The following is a 7,222-nucleotide window of genomic DNA, read 5'->3' as shown; positions in this document are numbered from 1 at the left end:
CCAGGAGGCGGAGGTTGCGGTGAGCCGAGATGACGCCATTGCACTCCAGCCTGGGTAACATGAGTGAAACTCGGTCTCAAAAAAAAAAAAAAAAAAAAATTTTCCTCTTTTTTTTATCTGAAACAGGGTCTCACTCTGCCGCCTAGGCTGGAATACAGTGGTGTAAACAACCACAAGCTCACTGCAGTCTCGAACTCCTGGGTTCAAGGTTTGTTTCTCAGAGTGGTCTCAAACTCCTGGGTTCAACAGATCCTCTCACCTTGGCCTCCCAAAGTGTTGAGATTACATCATGCCTGGTTCCTCATCTCTAAACATGGTCAAATTCATAGTTTCAGGGAAAGGAACACTTAGCATTTTTCTGAACATACAAGGAATTGCCTTCATTTTTTATATTTTAGACCTTATCTCCCTTCCCAAATCTATTCTACAAAAAGCACTAGAGTAAATCTGAGGGGACAAAGAAAACTTATCAAAAGATGATATCAATAATGCTAGAGTAGCCATAAAAAAGAGTGGAATCCACATAAATATCCTTAGATATCTAACACTACCTCTCCAGCCTTGTAGTATGGTCACACTGCCACCACTTTGCTTCAAATCTGTCACATTTGTTTCCTTTACCACAAACACCATGAGGGCAGAGAATGTCTCTCTTTTGCTCGCCATTGAAGAGCCAGTGTTTAGTTTACAGTCCATCTTCATTAAATATTTGGGTCAACAAATGAGTGAATGAACTAATACTGTTTTCCTCAAGGAGCAGAGATACATCAATGCCCAGCGGGCATTTCTCCTCTCCATTCTTACTTCACCTTGATTTGTCACTAGTTACAAACTCTCTCAATTAGCAGTCAGCCTTCAAATCTACTAGATCAGAGTATGGACTTCTTTCTCCAGGATAAAGAATGTAGATTCATTAAGAGTCTAAGGGAAAGTTTCGAAAACAAAGTAGCTTTCATTTCTTAAAATGCCTAACCATTTTTTAGTATTATCTTAGCCTTTCAGCAGTCCCTTTCATGCATAGTCACTTCCAAAAAAGAACGAGTCCACAAACTCCTGAGAGCCCCTAGATATATATTTAAATGTATAATACATGTAAAAGTTCTGTCAGACTGAAACCATCCATGTGTCACACTTTAAACACCTATGAATCAAAGGTGACAAAAGTAGTCATGAAAAGTGGTCATGCCTGGGGAAAGGGATACCAACTAGGAAGAAACATCAGAGAATCTTGCAGAGTGCTGGAAATGTTCTGTATCTTGAACTGGATAGTGGTTATATGGCTGTACACATATGGAAAAATTGAGTTATTTATAAGATTCATGTACTTATTGCACTTTACTACATACAAACTATACTTTTTAAAAAAGTAAAAGAATAAATACCTATGAACAAGAGAACTGCCTTACTATTAACATAGTCCTGGTCCTAAAGTAGCACTAGATGTAAAAGGAATCATACCATTAATCTTCACAGGTAAGGCTATTTAGAGAGATAACAGGAAAGGAGGGATTGAGGGAGACAATAAGAAACTAACTTACAGATTACCTGATATTTGACTATACTATGAGATTTATAGATCTGTTGGAGAGTCTGAAAAAAATAATCAGAAATAGGGATATAACAAACAAACAAAAAAATGAAGTAATGATATTAAATCCTGAGGGAAATAAATTGCACCAAAAATATAATAGTATATCAAATGGCTCAATAATAAACATTATTTACTCAGCAAAATAAATAATGAATACTGACCTAACCAAAAATTGTGACATAATGATACTGGGATGATTTCATAGGAAGAGAAGGGCAGTAAGAGAACACATGATTATTTAGATAAATGGGAGTAAAGCCCAGGCACGGTGACTCACACCTGTAATCCCAGCACTTTGGGAGGTCAAGGGAATAGACTACTTGAGGTCAGGAGATCGAGACCAGCTTGGCCAACGGCAGAACCTGCCTCTACTAAAAATATAAAAAATTAGCGGCTCATGGTGGCACATGCCTATCGTCCCAGCTACTCAGGAGGCTGAAGCATGAGAATCTCTTGAACCTGGAGGTAGAGGCTGCACTGAGCCAAGATCACGCCACTGAACTCTGGCCTGGGTGACAGAGTGAGATCGTCTCAAAAAAAAAGATGTCATACTATTTGATCTTTAATACAAAGTTCATAGGAAAACAAAAGTAATTTATCTATTACTTGGAAAGATTAATTTTTTTTTTGAGATGGAGTCTTACTTTGTCAACAACCCAGGGTGGATGGAGTGCAGTGGCACTAACTCGGCTCACTGCAACCTCCGCCTCCCTTGTTCAAACAATTCTCCTGCCTCAGCCTCCCGAATAGCTGGGATTACAGACACCTGCCACTATGCACAGCTAATTTTTGTATTTTTAGCAGAGATGGGATTTCAACACATTGGCCAGGCTGGTCTGGAACTCCTGACCTAGTAATCCACCCACCTCGGCCTCCCAAAGTGCTGGGATTACAGGCATGAGCCAGCCACTGCACCCAGCTCTCCCTCATTTTAAGTGCAATTTTTATTCGCACTGAAGCTCATTTACTTTTCATCTCAGTCAAGATATTCCTGAAGCACAATCTCAACAATCTGGGGACCTAACTACCTGGAAGAGTTTAATGCCACAGGAAAATCTGAATATTTCACTTATGTGAAACATGTATTAAAATGTCAAATGCCGGGCGCGGTGGCTCAAGCCTGTAATCCCAGCACTTTGGGAGGCCGAGGCGGGTGGATCACGAGGTCGGGAGATCGAGACCATCCATGGTGAAACCCTGTCTCTACTAAAAATACAAAAAATTAGCTGGGCATGGTGGCGTGTGCCTGTAATCCCAGCTACTCAGGAGGCTGAGGCAGGAGAATTGCCTGAACCCAGGAGGCGGAGGTTGCGGTGAGCCGAGATCGCGCCATTACACTCCAGCCTGGGTAACAAGAGCGAAACTCCGTCTCAAAAAAAATAAATAAATAAAAATAATAAAAAATAAAAAATAAATAAAATGTCAAATAAGATGAATGTCACTACTTAAACTCTTCCACATAGAACTTATCATCAAGATGGTCTTTGAAGGCAATGTCACAAGGACAAAAAAGAGAAGAAACTGAAACAGCACCCTCTAATCAAACTTAATATATTAATGAGGAAGCAGCACAGTGCAATGGAGAAAAAAACCACAAAACTAAGTAAACAGGCAGGAAAACTCAATTATACTATTTACTCTCCCTAGATGTGTAACAACTTTGGGAAGTCATTACACCTATTCGAGCCTCAGTTATTTCATCTGTAAGAAGCTGAAATAGCCAGGTGTGATGATGTATGCTTATAGTCCTAGCTATTCTGGAGGCTGAGGCAAGAGGATCATTTTTGAGCCCAGGAGTTCCAGGCCAGCTCAGATAATTAATGCACCTTATAAGTATAGCGTAATGCTATCAGTAGATACTGAAATAGTGCTGGACATGGTGGCTCACACCTATAATCTCAGCACTTTGGGAGGCCAAGGTGGGAGAATCTTTTGAGCTCAGGAGTTTGAGACCAGCCTGGGCAACACAGCAAGACCTTATCTCTACTAAAATAAGAAATGTAGCCAGACATAGTGGTATGCATCTATGGTCCCAGCTACTCAGAAGGCTGAGATGGGATGATGACTGGAATCCAGGAGGTCAATGCAGCAGTGAGCCATGATTGTGTCACTGCATTTCAGCCTGGGCAAGATGTTAACATTTAATTTAACAAAAAGAATAAGAACTAGTCTCAAAAAAAAAAAAAAAACAAAGCTGAAACAGCACCCTGTAATCAAACACGTTAATACTCATCCAGCAATATGAATATTTACTGTAAGCAAAAGACTATAAATAGCCTCTTATTAGTCGAAGTCAGATTTGTGCATATCTTCCCAAAAAGCTTTCAGTTTTCAGAGCTTTTGGAGGTTTCAGAACTGAAGAAAAGGGAGCTGGGTGCAGTGGTTCATGCCTGTAGTCCCAGCACTTTGGGAGGCCAAGGCGGGCAGATCATGAGGTCAGGAGATCAAGACCATCCTAGCTAACACGGTAAACCCCCGTCTCTACTAAAAATACAAAAATTAGCCAGGCATGGTGGCACGCACCTGTAGTCCCAGCTACTTGGGAGGCTGAGGCAGAAGAATCGCTTGAACCCAGGAGGCGGTGGCTGCCCTGATCCAAGATTGGGCACACCTGCCTGGGCGACAGAGCGAGACTCCATCACAAAAGAAGAAAGAAATGAAGAAAAGGGACTGGAGACCTATGCAAGTATTTACTGTCAGAAAATCAGGTTGCTAATTCACAACAAAACAATTTTCCGCCACTCCATGACTAAAGTTTTCAAACAGTTTTTGGCTTGACTTACCGAAAGTCTTTTCAAACTAAACAATGTTCACTGGTAACAACTGTGTTCACATAAAAGTATTAATGATTTGTCATATGTGACTTTTTCTTACGTAAACTAACCCACTGCCTTGATGCCAATAAAAATGCATGGCATCAAGTCATCTCAATCTTTAATCCACATTTACCAACTTTTTAATATGGTATAGATTTTAGTCCCTTCACTCTGAACCCTTTTTTTTTTTTTTTTTTTTTTTGAGACGGAGTTTCGCTCTTGTTACCCAGGCTGGAGTGCAATGGCGCGATCTCGGCTCACCACAACCTCCACCTCCCGGGTTCAGGCAATTCTCCTGCCCCAGCCTCCTGAGTCGCTGGGATTACAGGCATGTGCCACCATGCCCAGCTAATTTTTTGTATTTTTAGTAGAGACGGGGTTTCACCATGTTGACCAGGGTGGTCTCGATCTCTTGACCTCGTGATCCACCCGCCTCGGCCTCCCACAGTGCTGGGATTACAGGCTTGAGCCACCGTGCCCAGTCTAAACCCTTCTTATGGACAGAACCACATCTGAAATCTACCCCAGTTCATTAAATAGTGACCATGTCACTTAAAACTTAAGGTGATATACTTTCACTAAGCATTCCACAGCTTATCTCTGAATTCTTCCTAAATTCTTGGGTAGATAAATCTGAGCTCATCAAGTTGATTAATTTAATCAAGAAAAGCCTAGGCAGCTGGAAAAAAAATGTGTAGGAAATATTAAAGAAACGTTTAACATTTCTGGGATAATTCCTGGGACTTCTATATACTTTTCTGTACTTTCTAAAGGATTTATTCATGTTCTAATCAGAAAAACTTTTTTAAAAAGTTAAGCATCAGTCAGGTGCAGTGGCTCACGCCTGTAATACCAGCACTTTGGGAGGCAGAGGCAGGCAGATCACAAGGTCAAGAGATCGAGACCATCCTGGCCAACATGGTAAATGCTGTCTCTACTAAAAATAGAAAAATTAGCTAGGCATGGTGGCACATGCCTGTAATCTCAGCTACTCAGGAGGCTGAGACAGGAGAATCACTTGAACCCAGAAGGCAGAGGTTTCGGTGAGCCAAAAGCACACCACTGCACTCCACCCTTGCGACAGAGTGAGACTCCATCTCAAAAAAAAAAAAGGTTGAGCATCTATCATCATTTGTACTAGAAACTATAATCTGGTTGGAAAGAAACAGTGGAAATTCTCTAGTGTTTTCATCCTTAAATGGATCTTTCACACCATGATCAAGTAGTCTTACCAATTCTCTAGCTGCCCTTTTCATTATAACATACCTTTTTTAAAAACAAAGCCAGGTGCAGTGGCTCATGCCTGTAATCCCAGTACTTTAAGAGGTCAAGGAGGGCGGATCATGAGGAGTTCGAGACCAGCCTGACCAACATGGTGAAACCCTGTCTCTACTAAAAATGCAAACATTAGCCAGGCATGGTGGCATTTGCCTGTAATCCCAGCTACTTAAGAGGCTAAGGCAGAAGAATCGTTTAAACCTGGGAGGTAGAAGCTGCATTGAGCTGAGATCACACCACTGCATTCCAGCTGGGGCAACAGAGCAAGACTCTGTCTCAAATGAAAACAAAAAAACAAAACAAAAAAAACATACAAATAAAATCTCTTAGCATCACTTGGGCACAGCGGCTTACTGAATTCATCTTTTATTCCTAATTTCTAGGTTGCTCCTAATCACTCTGTGGGCTTCTCTGGCCTGGACTGAAAATATTTCTAATATTGTAGAGATACCTTCTTTTTTTTTGAGACAGAGTCCCACTCTGCTGCCCAGGCTGGAGAGTAATGGCACGATCTCGGCTCACTGCAACCTCCGACTTCCGGGTTCAGCGATTCTCCTGTCTCAGCCTGCCAAGTAGCTGGGACTTACAAGCACCTGCCACCATGCCCGGCTAATTTTTGTATTTTTAGTAGCAACAGGGTTTCACCATGCTGGCCATCTTGGTCTTGATCTCTTGACCTCATAATCCACCTGCCTTGGCCTCCCAAAATGCTGGGATTATAAGCGTGAGCCACCACGCCCAGCCAAGATATCTTCTTCTGAGAAAGATGTCTTTCTTCTCTTCACAGCCTCTAGGCCCAGGCAAATAACCATCTGTTTTGTACGGTCTTTTGATCTCTTGCACTCTTTTAACGTGTACTTCAAATATGATTTTTAAGACTTTAAAACTTTCCAGTAGGTTTCTTTTAAAAATCTCTTTCCACTCACCCTTTTACATATCACAGCTCAATTTCCTAAAATTGAATCCTCATATGATAGATTTTGTTATCCTTTTTGAAGAAAGCTAAACTTAATCATGGTAATATCATTAGGAAATAATGCCTGATCTACAGAAACCTGAAGCAATTCTCATTTGTTCCTCCAGGTAAAATTCAGGTTGTTTCTCTGCTTTATAAGTTCTAAAACTGCCAATTGTGGGGAGTAGCTTATCTTAGTCAAAACTGCATTTGTTATCAATGAAGCATTTAACCAACCTATGTAAAAATAAACCTTGTATACTATCTCACCTAATTTTGCAGCTTTTCCAATTCCTTTATCATTTCAAGTTCAGTCACATTATTCTGATTAAGGCTGACATTTTTATTTAAGCAAGAATTTAAACCTTTCAAGGTTCCATGCTACTTCCCTTGTTACAGGAAAAAAATTAACATTTTTGTTATTCCTTATAATAAATATAATCACTTGCTGCTTCTATCATTTCTATGAATGATAATTCCTATCATTCCCATAAAGCCCAGTAGCACTACACCTCAATACTTAGCCTCCTTCCATCAAGCATATGAGATGAGAATTAAATTATTGGTAACACTTTTTTTTTT

The 7,222-nt window shown here is 40.6% G+C and overlaps 1 protein-coding gene across 5 annotated transcripts in view; it reads right to left on the bottom strand.

Annotated features, from left to right (window-relative positions):
• ZNF609 (zinc finger protein 609) overlaps window positions 1–7,222 on the bottom strand; it is a 237,994-nt gene that overhangs the window by 209,952 nt on the left and 20,820 nt on the right. The gene's annotated exons all lie outside the window — the stretch shown is intronic.

This window comes from Cebus imitator, unplaced genomic scaffold (assembly GCF_001604975.1).
Source record: "Cebus imitator isolate Cc_AM_T3 unplaced genomic scaffold, Cebus_imitator-1.0 Scaffold386, whole genome shotgun sequence".
NCBI lineage: Eukaryota > Metazoa > Chordata > Mammalia > Primates > Cebidae > Cebus > Cebus imitator.
Note: the sequence above shows the minus strand (reverse complement) of the source record. Positions and strands in the feature narration are given on the sequence as shown.